Here is an 18,025-nt window from a genome sequence, read left to right as displayed (position 1 = left end):
GGGGTGACGCTCAGTGTAAGAGTGATAGCTTAGCATGGACAAGGCCCTGGGGGGTTGATGTGGGAGGTCCTTCTGTATATGTGTTGATTTTATTGGCTAATGAATAAAGTTGTTTTGATCAATGGTTTAGCAGAGTAAAGTCAGGCGGAAAATCCAAACAGAGATATAGAAAGAGAGTAGGTGGAGTCAGAGAGAGACCCGGAACCTTGCCAGCAAGCCACAGCCTTGTGACGATATGCAGATTAGTAGAAATGAGTTAATTTAAGATATAAGAACTAGCTAGAAATATGCCTAAGCTATTGGTCAAACAGTGTTGTAATTAATACAGTTTCTGTGTGGTTATTTGGGTCTGGGAAGCCGGGAAATGAACAAGCAATCTGCGTTTGAAGGTGTTTTCATATTTTGTAACACATTTTCTTTAATTAACTTATTTTTAAAGACAAGAACTCACGTAGCCCAGAATGACATTAAATCCACCATATACCTGAGGCTGACTTTGAAGTCCTGATCACCTTTCTCCACCTCTCAAGTGCTGGGATTATAGTTATATGTTCCCATCCCTGGTGGTAGCAATATTTTTTAATCTGCCTGCCTCTATAGTTAGCTACCTATCTACCCACCCACCTACCTACCTATAGTCTCACACTATAGCCCAACTATGTATATCTAGTGTCTGTCTATGAATAACACTAGCCCAGAGAATCTACGTATCTGAGACAAGGTCTCACTCCATAGCTCACAGCCCTGAACTCACTATGTGGGCTAAGCTGGCTATGAATTCATGGTACCCCATTGGCCTCAAACTCCGGCATGCTGGGATCACAGGTGTGAGCTGCCACACCCAGCCATTTTTCACGCTGATTCAGTCAGATGTTATCAAGCCCAAACCTCCCCCAAGAGTGTTAGTCAGCTTTTCGTCTAGGTAGCGAATATCTAAGATAGCCAAGTTATAAAAAAGGGTTTATGTTGGCTTCTAACTCTTGAGATTTCATAAGTTTATGTTGGCTCCATGACATTGGCATGCTACAGCGGTAGGGCATGGTAGGGCAGGCGTTCTTATCTCATGGCCAGGAAGCAAAGGAAAAAATGAGGAAGAGGTGCCTGGGGTTCCCTGTTCCTTTCTGTTCCATGACCCCAAGGAACTGACGACCTCCCATCTGGCCTCACCTTCAGACGGCTTCCACTCCCTCCCAGTAGAGACCAGTTAGACAGCAGGCTTTTCCAGCCCAGCCACTGAGGGAGCTTGTGGCCAACACCATTCAAGGTTCTTCTTAGATTTCCTATTGTTTGTTTGAGTTAACTTCTCTCCATTGATTTGGGGACATTAAAAGTTTGTTTGTTGCCAGGCTGTAGTGGCACACACCTTTAATCCCAGCATTTGGGATTAAGAAGCAGGCAGATCTCTGAGAGTACAAGGCCAGCCTGGTTTTACAAGTAGAGTTCCAGGACAGTCAGGGCTATGCGAGCCTGTCTAGGTGTTGAGGGTGTTATTGTTTCTTTCTTTCTCTCTTTCTTTCTTTCTTTCTTTCTTTCTTTCTTTTTTTTTTTGATTTAATAAAGTTTTATTTTTCCAAATGTACAGCTGATTGAACCTGTTCATGCATCTTCACCAGCAGCTGGGGCATCTCCACCCTTTGTGTTTCTGGTGTAAATTACTTGGGCTCTGTGCTTTGAAACCAGCTCCATAAGCCCTGCCCTAAGCAGCTCCTGAAGGGCTGCCCTGGCCAGGGAACCGCGAATCTTCAGTCTCTCAGAGACCACAGCTGGAGTAATAAGTTTATAGTTGGGAACTTCCTTACAGAGTTTGTCGTATGTAGCCTTGTCAAACAGGACTAGATTGTTGAGCTTGTCCCGAACTTTGCCTTTGGACCACTTCTTCTTTTTGGCCTTGCCACCGAACTTATTTACTGGGTCTTTGTCTTTTTTGGCCGACTTTCTGACATCTTTCTTCTTGTTGTCATCCTTGGGCGGCATGATAAAGCTTGGAGAGTGGAGACGACCACTGCAGCCTCCCTAAGATGTGGGGGGGGGGGGGAAGCGTGTTATTGTTTCTTTAGACAGATTGTCACTATGTATCCCAACAACATAATCACATTGGAGAGTCCTTTGAAAAGATCTAGAAAAGCTGACGGGGCACACTACCAAGGACCCAGCTGTTCCATTCCTACACGTAAATCCTGGAGAAAGTCCTACACGTTGGTAGAAAGGGCCACACTCACAAGTGTTAACTATGGAAAGTTATACTTAGCAGCCACCCCATGTCCACCGACTAGAAAAGGCAGGGGTATAGGAGCATGAAAATAGATCTGCACACTCAGCAGAGACCGGGAAAACGGCTACCAGTAAGCACAGTTTAGCCAAAACAACCAAGTTCAAAGTATGCAAAAATGGAGGTAGTAACAGCAGGAAAAGCAGAGACAAAAATGACAAACACCAGGGTGAGGATGTTCCAGGGAGCTGGAGATAGCAAATGCTTGCCTAGGGTTTGGGAAGCCCCGGGTTACATCTCCAGCCCCTCATAACCCAGGCATGCTGGTGCCTGCCTATAACCTCTGCATCTGGGAGGCAAAGGCAGGAGGGTCTGGCATCAAAGGTCTTCTCTGGCCACATATCAAGTCTGAGGACAGCATGCACTGAATGATACCCTGTCTCAGCAACACAAACACAGAGAAGGAGGTGGAAGAGATGGGCGTTCCAGGATACGTAAGGTTATATACGGAGAAACCCTGTCTCAAAAAACTAAATTGAAAAAAAAAAAAAAGAAAGAAAGAAAGGTTGAGACTGCCCTTTGAGATCTGCAAAAGCCTCCTATGCAAAAGCCTCCTAAACAAACACCGTGTATGTTTTGTGGCTGAGAAGAAGGAAGATTCCAACCAAGCACGGAAGAAAACACCAGCATACTTCCTCCATTCCTGCCGGGCTGGGGCCAGCAGAGAAGCTCGTAATTCTGGGTGGTGAACATGAGTGTTGACAGCTCAGCAGGTAGGAACCAGGTGTCTGCACAATGGGCACCATTCTCACTCCTTTTCCCCAACTGCATACCCAAGAAGCGCGGTACAGCTGGACGGAAGATAAAGGGCTTGACTTCCCACAGAGTCACGCCCCCTGATTTCCGGTCCACCCCTAATCCTTGGCCTAAATGCTGGTTTCATGCTTTGAGGGTATTGGAGGAGAGGCTTGACGGCACTGACTTCCACCGGCCATCATCTCAGCCAGACCCTAGGCTGCTTGAGCCTCTGAGCACATCTGAAGCAAGTCACATTTGGGGGTTTTCAGTTTGCGAGGCCACTCCTCAGGCCTGCTCCTTTCCTCTTTCCAGGGCTGGAAGAGAACCAAGCTTCCTGGATGTGATGATGGTTCACGACTCTTGGGAACCTCGGAGTTTGGTTCTTCTCAGCAATCAGCAGGTACACTCATGCGTTCCTAGGCCCTCCAAGCTTCACCCGTTCACCAGCCTTCCAGGCTAGAAACATACCCACAAACTCTTTAGCTGACAGAACACTGAGGGAACTGGTGTGCATGTCTGCGTGAATGCATGCGTGAATGCCCAGAGGAAGCTGAAGGCCAAAACATGGAAAAAAGCCAGAAGCCTGAGGCTGGTCATTAGCTCCAAGCCTTCCTGTCCCTGAGTGGGCCCCAGTGTTCTGCCAAATTGACAGTCCTTCACTGTATAATAAAGTCCTCGATGAGTGTCCTGATGGTGTCCCCAGAGACCTGGGCCCTGCCAACCCTGCTTCCCTGGGTCCACTCCCTATGGAAATGAGAATGCCCCCGGGACTCCCCCAACCATTTCACTTCCCCAGCAGAATGCCTATCCCCAAGGGACCCCGATCCCGGAGGCTGTTATGACAGCAATGATTTATTAATTGGACTAATGAGAGGCCTAGGCAGGAAGAGAGAGAGAAGCTGGCAGACTGAGGAGGGGGCTGGGAAACTGGGAAGAACTTAGCACACAGAAGAATGAAGGAGATCTCAGGATGGAACCAATGGCCCACACTCTCGGTATTTGGGGGAGGGTGTAGGGGCAGACTTAGAAGACAGTTTAACAAACTTGTTTTCCTTTTTTTTTGTTTTTAAATTGTATTTATAATCATGTGTATGCAGGATGGAAGGGGCATCACATCTCTGTGGAGGTCAGAAGACAATTGCATGAAGTCAGCTTTTCCTCTGCCTTTAGGCTGGTTCTGGGACTTGAACCCAGGTTGTCTAGACTGAGCAACAGATGCTTGGCCCATGTGTTATCTATCTCCCTGACCTTTATAAAAAGACAAAGTCGTAGGTAGCCCAGGCTGGCTTTGAAATCTGTACTTAGCCAGAAATGACCTCAGTTTCGTCAACCTCCTGCCTCCACTGCCCAGGGCTGTGATCATAGCCTACCGTTCCTCGCTAAAATTCACATCCTTCCTAGGGAGGTTGTTCACCAGGCCACAGTAACAAATCAGCTCCATCCCTAACTTCTGAAATCCCAGCCTCTCTACTGTTTTATATTATCTTAGATAATCTTTGTAAGAGTCACATCAGAGGGGAACCCAATACTCATTTTTTTTCTATGAGAAAATCGAGAAGCATAAGGTCACGGGAGACCTGAACTGACTCTGGGGTCCAGACCTCTCGTTGTTGTTTGGTTTTGTTTTGCTTTGTTTGAGATAGATCTCAAAACTTAGCCCAGGCTGGCCTTAAACTGGAGTGGTAGCTGAAGATGACAAAACGGGTCCTCCTCCTGCCTCTATCTCCCAAGTGCTGGAATTGGCGGGGTATAACTGCTTGCCCTGTCCTTTAGGAGTCCAAGCTCAAATCAACACACAAACAAGAGCATTTACTGAGCATGTCTCTGCTCTGTAGACCAGGCTGGTCTCGAACTTGAGACTCTCCTGCTTCTGCTTCCTGAGTGCTGGGATTAAAGGTGTGAGTTGCAGCCACCTGATAACACTAAGGAGTGTCTGGAGTAGCTGTGTACCATCCTTCACAGTTCTGGCCTTTATCCCACTGCCTTTCTTAAGGAATCCACCTTTGTCATGAGTTCCTACACGGTAGAACTGGCAGGCTTCTTCCATAAGGCGATCAGATGAGGCTTCCTATTTGTCCACAGAAAGCTCCAGGGTGACACGGAGGACGAAGGTCATCAGAACTTAGCTGACGTAGTTAGAACCCGAACCAAGCAAGAGGCAGGTTGCCAGGGGAGCAGCCTGTTACACACACAGACAAGGATCCTTCAGAGCATCCAAGTCCAGCTTCCTGCCAGATCCAAGAAGAGGCCCGTGGGTGCTGAGTGCGCGACATTTCCCTCGACATTTCTGAGGTTGAATTCTTGTTCTTTTCTGTCAGTGAGGCCAGTGAGGGTATGGTGAGTCCTTCCTGTTTGTCTGAAGAAGCAGTTCCAGCTGACCAGCCACTGGGAACCTGCTGCTTAGGCAGCTGATGTGGACGGCAGAACAGCACGTGGAAAATAGGACAGATGGTCAACACCCTCCCGGGACTGAGAGTGGCCTTGCGGAGAGGAGCCAAGGGTTAAGGGCACAGGCACAAGAGTTCACGCATGCCTACCTAGCTATTCCCTGACCAGGGCATAATTCACTTAAAATAGAAAGAGAGAGTTTATGATTTATTACTTTACGTGTGTGTGGACCTGAGCGTATGTCTTTGTAACACACGTTTGTGGTGCCTGCCAAGGGCAAAAAGAGGTGTTGGATCCCCTGAAACCGGAGTTCCAGGTGGTCGTGAGCAGCCATGTGGGAGCTGGGAACTAAGCCTGGTTTCTCTGCAAGAGCAGTGAGTGCTCTTAACCACAGAACCAACTCTCCAGCCCTTCATATTTCACTTCTTAAAGTAATAGTAATGAATGATTGTAGGCACTTTGAAACCACACGGGCAAATGTAAAGTTAAAAAGGAAGCCTTCAGGGATAGAGAAGTTGGTAGGGTGTCCACTGCAAACAAAGCCCTTGGTTCAAGCCCCAGAACTACATAAACAGGGTAGGTGCGGCAGCACATGCTGCCTAGAACAATCCTAAACCAGGTGGTGGGGGCTCATGCCTTATCCCCAGCATTCGGGAAACAGTAGCAGGCAGATCTCTGTGAGTTCAAGGCCGGTCTGGTCTACAGAAGAAGTTCCAGAACATTCAGGGCTATCCAGAGAAACCCTGTCTCAGAAAACAAAACAAAAATCTAGCTCTCGGGAGGTAAGGTGGGTACAAGAGGATCAGAAGTGTGAGGTCCATAATTGTCATCAGAGAGACTTTATCATGCAACTGATGAGAATAGGTACAGAGACCCACAGCCAAATCTTAGATGGAGTTCAGCGAAGCCCTCAGTCTAGGGGGAGGAAGGGTTGTGGGAACCACAGAAGTCAAGGACACCACAAGAACACAAGCCACAGAATCAGCCAACCGGGGCAACATGGGCTCACAGAGACTAAAGTGACAAGCAGGTAGCCTGTCTGGGTCTGAACTAGGTCTTCTGCATATAATGGTTGTTATTTCTTTTATCAAGTCATACTCACAGAGTACATAAATTGTCATTCGTGGGGCTACAGATACAGTTCAATGGTAGTATATTTCACTAGCATATGTGACGCTCTGGGTCTCACCCTCAGCAAACACACACACACACACACACACACACACACACACACACCCGTCTGCTATTTTCTTCTATTTTAGCCAACAGCACATTTTGTAGTTTACAAGAAAATACTCTCTATTTCCTCCTATCCTTTGCCCTTTCTCCTGGTTCTTATTCAACTCAATCTCTGACCCCTGTTCTTTCCACAGAGTTCAGAAGCGTGTGAGCAGACGAGAAGCAGGGGAGAGGCGTCTATCAACAGGGGTAGCCAGAGACCGGGCGTTGCGTCATGCGGCTTTATGGCAGTTCATACGGTCAGCTCATTAGCTGGAAAAGAAAGATGCGCGGGTAAGACTTGCTGGGTGTGGGAGCCCATCTGATCCTCAGATAGTCTCCTGCAGGTTGAAAGCATCCATTGTCTCCTCATTTGCAGATGCCTGAAAGACTGAACGAATGTCGTAGAGGTGCACAAGGCTAGTCCAAAGCCAGGCTCAGGGCTGGAGATGCAGCTGGTGGTGGACCCCTTGCCTAACCTGCACAGAGCTCTAGAGGCAATCCTCAGTACCTAAAATGTAAACCTTTTATGGGCGTATAAAACAGAAGTATGTATGTACTAGTATAAACTCTAAATACACACCTTATACTTTGTTAGCACATATTTCGATCACTCCCCGTTTTATACAAGGAGACAATATTCTAAGAATAATCCGAGTACCGCAATACTGTGTATATAAAATGTGAAGATAGGACATAAAGCCCCAGGAGGTGGTTTAAAAATAAAACCCCACCTAAATGTGACTTGGCAGGCCCTGCCAAATGCAGAGGTGTGTCAGTGTTGGTTAAAGTGTAAATGAGAGCTCTTATAATCATGGTTCGGGAAAGATGTTTAGCAGGGTTATATTCAGGAAGCTTTGGAGCAGGACAGGCACATTTCTGTTTCTCTCTAGTGTAACTAAGTATCTATGTGCTCAAGGACTCAGCAATGGCACGCTCAGGCAATATGAAAGCATGTATTTGCACACAACAACATCTAGTAACATGTTTCATAAAAATCAAAACAGGGCAAGTGTTCTGCCACAGGACTGCACCGCCTAACCTTGCACCTGGTTCACCAAGGAGAGAGGAACCTGCCGGTCCTGCCTTTCCCAGTTATTCCACTCTTCATTTGGAGAGCTGCACAATCCTGGGGAAACTAACTTGGAGGGACATCCAGAAAGGCGACCCGAGGCTCTGAAACTGATTCCGTCCTCGTGTGCCTCTGCGCTCCTCTTTCTGCGTGCTCTCTGCTCTCCTTCCGATCTGACAGGCTTTCAGGGTTCATCCCCCTATGCCTACTGGGCATGTGATTCCTTGCTGCCACTTCCCTCCCAGGAGGCAGATCCCATCTAGGCTTCGAGGTACAGCTCGATGACATCTTCCCAATCCCAGGGGACCAGGGGCCTTCCTTGGCCCTTTCAGAGTCCGAAGTGCACACCTCGACTACAGTGTTTATCACACGGTAGGCCAATGTGTCTCTCTGCCAGTGTGCCTCCCCGTGATGAGATCTGGAGAACAGGGCCTCTCTCTTCTTTCCCGATCACCAGAGAGCTGTTTCACGGTGACTAAAGGAAACTGCTTCAGAGCACCTACCTTAACATCCTGGCTCTCGAATAAGAGGTGTAGCTTAGTGAAAGGGTGTTTGCCCAGCGTGTGTGCAAAGGCCTGGGATTGGTCACCAACATTACCACTTACTGACTCAGTAACCTAAGATAAAATAGTTAAGTTCTCTTTGACCCTTTTATTTGTTTTGTTTTTTGAGACAGGGTTTCTCTGTGTAGCCCTGACTGCCCTGGAACTCACTCTATAGACCAAGCTATCCTCAAACTCACCGAGATCCACCTGCCTCTGCCTCTCAAGTGCTGGAATTAAAGGCGTGCGCCACCACCCTCCAGCTCTCTTTCAGTCTTGACAAATTTCTTTATCTGTAAAATACAGATTAAAATTCAGTAAGATTCAGTGGGTAGGGTGCTTGCTATCAAACCTAGGACTTGAGTTCCATACCTGGGACTTAAACTGTAGGAGAGAGCAGACTCCCAAAAGTTGTCCCATCCCCCCTCCCACACACAATGTAAGTAAATAAATACATAAATAAATAAATAATAAATAAAATTCAGGTGAGATGGTTCCATGGGTAAGAACATTTAACTCTGCAAGCAAGAGGCCTGAGTTTGAATTTCAAGCATCTATGTAAAGAGCCATATTTTTTTAAAACCACCATATTTGGGGCCTGGAGAAATGGCTCAGTGGTTAAGAGCATTGCCTGCTCTTCCAAAGGTCCTGAGTTCAATTCCCAGCAACCACATGGTGGCTCACAACCATCTGTAATGGGGTCTGGTGCCCTCTTTTGGCCTGCAGGCATACACACAGACAGAATATTGTATACATAATAAACAAATAAATAAATATTTAAATAATAAAACCACCATATTTGTAAAAAGCATGATTTATTTATTTACATATATGGTTTGTCTGCATGCATATCTGTGCACCATGGATGTGCCTGGTACTTACAGAGACTGGAAGAGGGCATCAGATTCCCTGAAACTGGAATTACAGATGTTTGTGAGCTACCGTATGGGTGCTGGGAATCAAATCCAAGGTCCTGTGCAAAAGTGTGCAAAAGCAGCCTGTACCTCAGGGCCATCGACCAAGCCCTGTGACCACATGTCTTAATGTAATGATGGCTCCTTAATCCCAGAAAGACAGAAGGCTATTCTGGGAGTATTACTGGGTCCCAAAGACTTTGACCCAGGGAAATAGGAAAATAAGGGAACCTTTGAAGGCTGCAGCTCAGCCTTTGCGCTCTCAGTAATTAGGGCCGCTCTGGACATTCCATTCTACAACAGCCTCTTCTGTTCTCCACGGAACCCACTTGGAAATTTTCCTGAATCCATGGACGCCTAAACCCAGAGCACAATGATAACCTTTTTTTTTCCTTTGTGACTAGGTTTATGGTTTCTTTCAATATTTTAATTTTGTCATAAAAATATTAATTCTGTGTTCATTTAATACCACTTGAAGGCCAAACCAAGAAGATCAAAAGTTCAGGAGAGCCTAGGCCACATAATAAGACCCTGTCTATAAATAAACAAACAAACAAACAAACAAGAACTGAGAGATGGTATAGTAGTTGAGTATTTGGGTTTTTTTTTTTTTTCCTTTTGTGGTTTTGAGACAGGGTTTCCTTGTGTAGACCTGGCTGGCCCTGGCTGGCCTGGAACTCTCTCTGTAGACCAGGCTTGTATTGAATTCACAGAGATCCACCTGCCTCTGTCTCCCAAGTGCTGGGATTAAAGGCATGCACCACCACTGCCCAGCATACTTGCTACTTCTACAGGGGACCTAAATTTAGGGCCCAGCACCCATATCTGGCGGCTAACAACTACTTATAGCTAGAGAGTATCCAGAGCCCTCTTCTGGCCTCTTTGGGCATTTACGTGAGTGTGCACATATACACACACACAGATAAGACACATATGCATAAATAAATAATAAAATGAGTATTTCCAAATAAAGAAAACATCTTTATTAGTATATATATATGTGTGTGTGTATATATATATATATATATATATATATATATATATATATATATATATATATATAGTTTCAACAGCACAAAGAGAGGGGTTCAGTCATCTCTTCTACAGTCCCAACTTCAGAAGTAATTACTTACATTTCTTTTTCTTTAATTTCAACTTCATTAAAGTTTAATCAATATACTAGTTATTTATTATTTAAAGAGTACAATTTTCTGGGTTTTGATATATAGATGTGTGTATACCTCAGACACTATAAGTTTCACCACGTGAAAAATGCATCAACCCTCCCTCACTCCTAAATTTCCCATGCTCCTCTGTAATCCACCTGCCACCCCTTATCTTCCTGTGCTATCTGTGATCAAGCACCTATCTACTTTCTGTTAATAGAGATTCATGCGTATAGTCTTAGAGTTTTGTAGAGATAAGAAATCACATGGACTTTTCCCCCTGTCTTCTTCTTCTTCTTCTTCTTCTTCTTCTTCTTCTTCTTCTTCTTCTTCTTCTTCTTCTTCTTCTTCTTCTTCTTCTTCTTCTTCTTCTTCTTCCTCTTCCTCTTCCTCTTCCTCTTCCTCTTCCTCTTCTTCTTTCTTCTTCTTCTTTGGTTTTGGTTTTGTTGTTTTGTTTTGTTTTTTGAAACTATGGAGCCTGTCCTGGAACTAGCTTTTGTAGACCAGGCAGGCCTTGAAGTCACAGAGATCCACCTGCCTCTGCCTTCTGAGTGCTGGGATTAAAGGCGTGCACCACCACCACCCAGCACGCGTGTGCATATTCTTGTGGAGGGGTAAAAGGTGAGCTTCAGGTGTCATTCTTTATGAGCTTGCTGAGTTTTGCTTTGTTTATTTTTTGCTGTTATTCTTTGTTTGTTCTTCTGTTTTGCGAGAAGGTGTCACTAGGTAGCCCTGGTGGTCCTGGATCTTGATATGTAGACCATGCTGACCTCAAACACACAAAGATCCACCTGCTTTTGCCTCCAAGATCTGAATTAAAGATTTGCATCACCATGTCCTGTTGGATTTTGTTGTTTTTAAATGATTGATTGATTTTATTTTCTAAGATGTATTCATTTCATATGTATGTGTAGGACCCTAAATGAGTTTCATGTGTGTGTAGTACTCATAATGGCCAGAAGAGGGCATTAGGTTACCCTGAAACTTGAGTTTGCAGATGTTCTATTCAGTTCTGAGAACTAAGCCCTAGTCCCCTGGAAGAGTAACAAATGCTCTTAACTGCTGAGCCATCCCTTCAGCCCCTTACCCTCCTTGTTTCTGAAGTCAGTCTCTCACACCGAGAGCTGGGGGTTGACAATTAAATTGGCCGATTAGGGAGTTCCAGGGATTATCTGACCTCAGTACCCACCACCAGGATTACAAACATACACACCGCTAACCCCAGCTTTGGAGATGGGCGCCAAGGAACACTTTTCTGACTGAGCCATCTCCTCAGACCGCATTTCATCTCACACATTTCTAATGATCGAGAGCCTTTCCTTATGTAGAGCAGAGCAAATAAAGACCTACAGTCTCCACAAGAAACATTAAAAATACTTGAAAATAGCCACAACACTTCTGTTCGCTAAGTTAAACAGACCCAAGGCCTTTAACAATTTGTATTAAGGTACAGTTTAATTTATGACTTCACTAGCCATGTCTTATTTCTTCTGAAAGCCCATGTACACAGTGACTCAGCATATGAAAAAAGCCATGATAATTTGTGTTTAAATTCTGATATAGCTGATATAGTTTCATTCATGATATGGAATAAAGACTTAATGCCTATTTTCTTTCTTTCTCTCTCTCTCTCTCTCTCTCTCTCTCTCTTTTTCTTTCTTTCTTTTTTCTTTCTTTTTTTTTTGTGGTTTTGTGAGGCAGGATTTCTCTGTACCTTTGAGGCCTGTCCTGGAACTCACTCTATAGACCAGCCTGACCTCGAACTCACAAAGATCCACCTGCCTCTGCTTCCTGAGTGCTGGGATTAAAGGCATATGCCACACCATGGCCCAGCCTCTATGCCTATTTTCTTAATTTGTGAAACAAGAATGGCACCATTAAAAAAAAAATCCAAGAGCAAACACAGAAGGTGTGCGACAAAGCCCCTGCCCAGTGTTACCATTCTTGAGTGTTCCCCAGCTTTACAAGGGTTCCCCTAACATAGGCACATCCAGTATGTATTGTTATGCCAAAATCCACGGGTCTCCACAAAAGCCAACAAAGGAGACTGAGTCTCATATGTAAAAGCAAAGAGCCTTTATTTTAATCAAGTTTGCAAACTTGGTCTCTTGGCATGTCCAACATATTGGAATATCCAGAGAGCCCCAAGCTCAATTAGAATTGGGTTTTTATAGTAGGAAAGGTGGGGTTGAGGGGTCTCTGAGGTTCAGAACCCCTGATTGGCTGACAGTTGTCTAGGGGTGTCCTGGTGAAGTGCTGGCAGGTGTTTCTATTTACAGTGCTTGGAATGCCAGGAATTTCCTTTGAATGGTCTGCTCTTGGGTGGGGGTCGGGTAATCTCGGCCTGCCAGGCATTGTCTCAGGGTAAACTATTGAGACTCTGGACTCCATTTAAGTTCATCGATGGCCAGAGTCCTAGGTGATAAAGGTTGGAAGTAAAGAACTTCTTTTTGATGACCTGCCCAGGCAGCTTTCATGGCTGGCCCCCACATGTATGAAGATCCAGATGGGACCCACACAAGGAAGGGTTCTTTGGTAGGTTTTGTTTGTTGGTTGCTTGGTTGGTTCTCATGATTTAACCCAGGACTTCACCCACACTGGGTGAGCACTCCACCGTTAAGTTACGTCCCTCTTTACTGTTGAGATCAGCTTCACCAGGTGCTTAGCTTGGAAGAGCAGTCAGTGCTTTCAATCACCGGGCGTCGTCTCTCCAGTCCCTGTTTGGATTTTTGCTTTTAAATTTTGTGTATGTATATGCAAGTGTATTGAAAACACATGCTATGGCTTTGCCCGTGTATTTAAGTCAGAGGACAACTGCAGGAGCTGGTTCTGTCCTTCAACCCCGTGGGGCCGGAGGGTTGAACGTGGGTCATGAGCTATGTATGCAACAGGAACTTTACAGCCCAATAAGCCCTCTCGCTGCTCCTAGTGTTGTTTTTACTTATTTTATGTGTCTTAAGTGTTTTATCTGTGTGTGTGTGTGTGTGTGTGTGTGTGTGTGCACCATGTGCTTGTGGTGCCCTTGCATGTCAGAAGAGGGCGTTGGATCCCCCAGGACTGGAGTTGGAGTTGTAGCAGGTTGTGAGCCGCGATATGGGTGCTGGGAACAGAAATCTTAGCTCCTCAGGAGGAACAGTGAGTGAGTGTTCTTACCTGCTGAGTCATTTCTGTAGCTCCTGGTTTTTGTTTTCTAAATGAGCCTTTTTTATGAGTTAATTGGAGTCAAGCCATAGGTCAATAGTAGAGTACTTACCTAAGACAATTTACCAACAGACTGGTCTGCACAGTGAGATCCAGGGCAGTCAGGGCTATGTAGAGAAACCCTGGTCTCAAAGAGATAGATAGATAGATAGATAGATAGATAGATAGATAGATAGATAGATAGATAGATAGATAGATAGATAAAATAATGCTACACTAATATTTAGTGAAGCTGGATTGGAGAGATGGCTTGGCAGTTAAATGCACTCCCAGCTCCTGCAGAGGACCCAGGTTTGGTTCTCAGCACCCATATGACAGCTTGCAGCCATCTGTAATTCCAGGTCCAGGTGATCCAACCCCCTCTTCTAACCTCTCTGTAGGTACTAGGCACACATATAACACACACATACATGCAGGCAAAGCAACTATACACATAAATAAAATATCTTTGTCAGGATGTTTGAGACAGAATCTTCCTATGTGGATTTGACTAGCCTGGAACTCACTATGTAGACCAGGCTGGCCTCAGACTCACGAGAGATCTATCTGCCTGCCTCTGCTTCCTGAGGGATGGAATTAAAGGTATAAGACACCACGCCCAGCTAAGATAAAATAGTTTAAGTTTAAAATAAAGTGTATATTTGCATGCTTATGTGGATCCCTATATATTGGAGCCGCGGTCCAGCTGCGTGGTAGCTCTCGCTTCACAGGCACAGCCCCGAGTTATATATCTCTAACTCCACAGAAAATGAGCAGAGACGTCTCAGTCAGCAAACGGCCTGTGTGTAAGTCTGATGAGTGCAATCCTTAGATTCCATGGAAAAGGAAACTTTGATGGCACACAGCTGTCATCCCAGTGCTTGGGAGACAGAGAGAGGCAGGTCCCTGGTATTCCCCAGCCAGCCAGCCTACCCGTAGTAGCCATCTCAGGCCAGTGCAAGACTCTGTCTCAAAACAAGATAAAGCAAACAAAACACACAAACAAAAAACGAGGATGGGGGTTAGGGAGACGGGTCAGTGGTTAAGAGCACTTTTTGCTGTCGCAGAGGTTCCAAGTTCAGTTCCCAGCATGCACATGGTGGCTCACAGTCATCCTTAACTCCAGTCCCAGGGGATCTGATGCCTTCTTCTGACATTTGCCGGCACCAGGCATGCACGTGGTGTGCATGCATACATACCTACAGGCAAATTACCACTCATACTCATAAAATAAAATAAATATAAAAGCAAAAACAACGAAGGTGGACAGCATCGCAGAAATAACACCTGAGGTCCACTCTGGCTTCTGTGTCTATTGGCACATAAGGGCACCAATACAAATATGCACACATATAGACGCATACACACACACAAATAAGAGAGCCTGCCACAGTGGCACAGACCTGTAAGTCCTCAGTCGGGAGGATCAGGAGTTCAAGGCCCACCTTGGCTATGTAATAAGTTAGAGACCAGTCTGAGCTACAGGAGATCCTATCTCACAAAAACAATGAATAAAATGTGTTTAAATACGTAAAGTACTCAGAAACACTGTGCAATGCTCAGCGAGTACAGAACTTGTTTTCTCTATTTTTAATGGAAGGCATTCGCGTCCACAGCAGACCCAAGAGGACAGAAGGACCCTATAGAAACACAGGGTCACCACTCAGAGGGGACTTGCCCATTTTTCTTCCCTACAGTCTGCTGGTTTATCAAGTTCTCCAGTGCTTCTTCCTTTATCCTCTCCAGAAACCCCATTTCTCTGCCTTTGTCTGCAAAACAGCTGACCTCTGTTCCCTGACTCAAATCAGCCTCAGGCTTCCCTGCAGAGCCAGCCTTGCTATAGTCGGTCTGCCAGCATTTTCCCTCCATCCACCCCCTGGGAGCCTCCAGTCTGGCTCTTTCTCTTTCCCTTTCTCCTTCCCCAATAACCTTTTCTTTTTTTTAATGACTTATTTATTTTTATTTTACGTGTATTGGTGTTTTGCCTACATGTATGTTTATGTGATGATGTCAGAACCCCTAGAACTGGAGTTACAGACAGGTAAGAGCTGCCATGTGGGTGCTGGGAATTGAACCCAAGTCCTCTGGAAGAGCAGCCAGTGCTCTAACCACTGAGCCATCTTTTCAAACCCAGCCCATCCCCCTAATAACCTCTGGATGCAGCAGGAACCAAGGTGACTTCTCCATCAATCTGCATGATGCCACCTCCCTCAGAAGAAAGAAGCAGCAACTAATCACTAATTTAACCATGATTAGTTAAATTTAAATGGAAATTTCAATTATTTTGACTTATAAATAAACATTTAAAACAAACATTTAAAGTATATGCTCTCTTACTTACTGTTACATTTCATTGGTGTGCAGCCTAGACTGGACACCCTAAGGAATGATGTCTGTGAAAAGTGAGGCCTTAAGGTCCAGTGGCTAGGGTGGTACATGCCGAGCTCTGTCGGTTCTGGGCCAGCCTGGTCTACATAACAACCAGGGATATATAGTGAGACCTTTTCTGAGGGGGGGGGGGAGAGGAGACAAGAAAAAGAAAGAAAGGGAAGAAGGATGGAAGGAAGGAAAATAGATTAAATTGGGCAGTCAGCCATTGTCAACTTCTGAACTCACCAGGGCGAGATGCTTGAAGGTCACTAGCCTTCATAAAGGACTGGCTGAGGGCAAAATGGGAGGAAGCCAACAGACTATTCAAGGGCTGGAGTTGTAGTTCTTCTGGCAGAACGTGTGCCTAGCATGCACGAAGCCCCGCATCATACCTAGCAATGCAAACTAGTCTCGGCACACACCGGGACTTTCAGCACTCAGGCAGAGAGGCAGGAAAAGCAGAAGTTCAAGGACAACTTTGGCTGCACAGGGAGTTGGAGGCCAGTCTGGATTCCATGAAGTTGTCCTATTGTCCTAGTTAGGGTTTTTCTTGCTGCAATGAAACACCATGACCATAGCAAGCTGGGGAGGAAAGGGTTTATTTGGCTCACACCTCAACATTGTAGTCCATCGCTGAAGGAAGCCAGGACAGGAGCTCAAGCAGGGTTGGAACCTGGAGGCTGATGCAGAGGCCATGGAGGGCACTATTTACTGCCTTACTCCCTTTGGCTTTGCTCAGTCTGCTCTTTTTTTTTTTTCCCCCTCCGAAACACACAGATTCACCCGGTCTAGAGGCTGTTAGGGGCAGAGCCCGAGGCTTTCATGACGAACGTCAGAACATTCTTCAGAATTTGGCTGCCTTGCTTACCTCCTCCCTACCTGACCCCTTCACCTCCACCCAATCCACCTCCCACACTCCTGCCTGGATTGCACCCCAAACCTTTTGCAACAGTTTAAATCACTTCCCAGACCAGACCCCTCCCTCCCTAGCCAGATCCGCTGCAGAAACCCTGCAAAAACCTGGGGTTGGAGTTGCGATATTCCGGGGTTCCACTGCTGTCAGAGCTGGAGGGGAAAAGACAGGAGGCAGGAGGAAATGGGTCACTGCCCGGGGCTGGCAGGGGCAACTGCTAGCTTGAGTTTTTATTCTGGGAAGAAATCTTTGCTCCTTTCCACCAGTGACCTACGTGAACCCTCAATTCCGACAGCAATAAAATGGGGCAATAAAGCTGGGAAGAAGGGCTGGCTCCGCAGCTGTGGGGCAAGAGTTCCCTGGCAGGAGAAGACAGACTGAAAGACTGGTACTTTCCCGGGAACCAAAAAAAACAAAGAGAGGCTGAGAAAGGAAGATTTGGGAAGGGGAAGAAAAAAAAAAAACAAAAAAAACCCACCGCGGACTCTACTAATTGCCTATAAATAATTGCACACCAAACCTTTCCATCACTTTTCTTCTTCTGCCTCCATCCCTCTTCCCATTTTATTAAACACCCTGTCTGCTCAAGGTGAGGTAAGGGTGAGCTAAAGGGAAAAGTAGCTGCAGAGTCAAATCAAGTGTGGAGTTTGGAATCATGGGAACAGGAGGGCTCTTGGCAGAAACCCGTGTTTGCTCCATGTGTCCTGGAGACACCCACGGCTTTGGCGAAGTCTTCTTCCAGCAAACAAGATTTTAACATGGTTTTGCTATAGCCCGCGTGGTGACCCGATGACCTTTTGGTCTTCGTCACATCCTCTTCTCATCCCACTGCTGCCCCAACTCTTCCTCTTTTTCTTGGCGTCCTAGAGTGTCATTTACTGGTGGGCAGCAGGGGGCGATCTGGCCCTGAAGAACGACCGGGTCAAACTCCCGAGCTGCTAATGACTTGCAGTTCCATCAACAGAACGCGCGACAAAGGGACATTGTCACGAAGTTTTTGCCTTTCCATTCCAGAAAGCGCTACTGCCTTGGCTGACCCTTTCCCCCTCCCTCCCACTTTTCTCGCTGCTCTCCATCCCTTTCTCAACACAGAGCAGCGGGAAATGAACAGAATTCACAGTGGAGAAAAAACAAACCCCAGGGCCTGCTGAGGGAAACCATAGGAAAACGACCCAGTGGCGTTAGCAGCTGCAGGGGTTTCTTTCCCTCCGTCTCCCCTCCACCCACCCCAATTATTAGCATATCTAACTATCCC

At 46.0% G+C, this 18,025-nt stretch overlaps 1 long non-coding RNA gene and 1 pseudogene across 1 annotated transcript; one reads left to right on the top strand and one right to left on the bottom strand.

Moving 5' to 3' along the window:
- Positions 1–390: 390 nt before the first annotated feature.
- Positions 391–1,989, bottom strand: LOC148119409 (small ribosomal subunit protein eS25 pseudogene; annotated as a pseudogene).
- Positions 1,990–5,061: 3,072 nt separating this feature from the next.
- On the top strand, positions 5,062–7,200 carry LOC146891264 (uncharacterized). The gene is made up of 3 exons (XR_014997652.2): positions 5,062–5,299; positions 6,769–6,907; positions 6,993–7,200. It is a non-coding gene; the product is annotated as an uncharacterized LOC146891264 (long non-coding RNA).
- The last annotated feature ends 10,825 nt before the right edge of the window (positions 7,201–18,025 follow it).

The sequence above is a fragment of the Myodes glareolus genome, chromosome 17, assembly GCF_982192425.1.
Source record: "Myodes glareolus chromosome 17, mMyoGla1.1, whole genome shotgun sequence".
NCBI lineage: Eukaryota > Metazoa > Chordata > Mammalia > Rodentia > Cricetidae > Myodes > Myodes glareolus.
The sequence above is the reverse complement of the archived record's forward strand: the minus strand, read 5'-3'. Positions and strand labels throughout refer to the sequence as shown.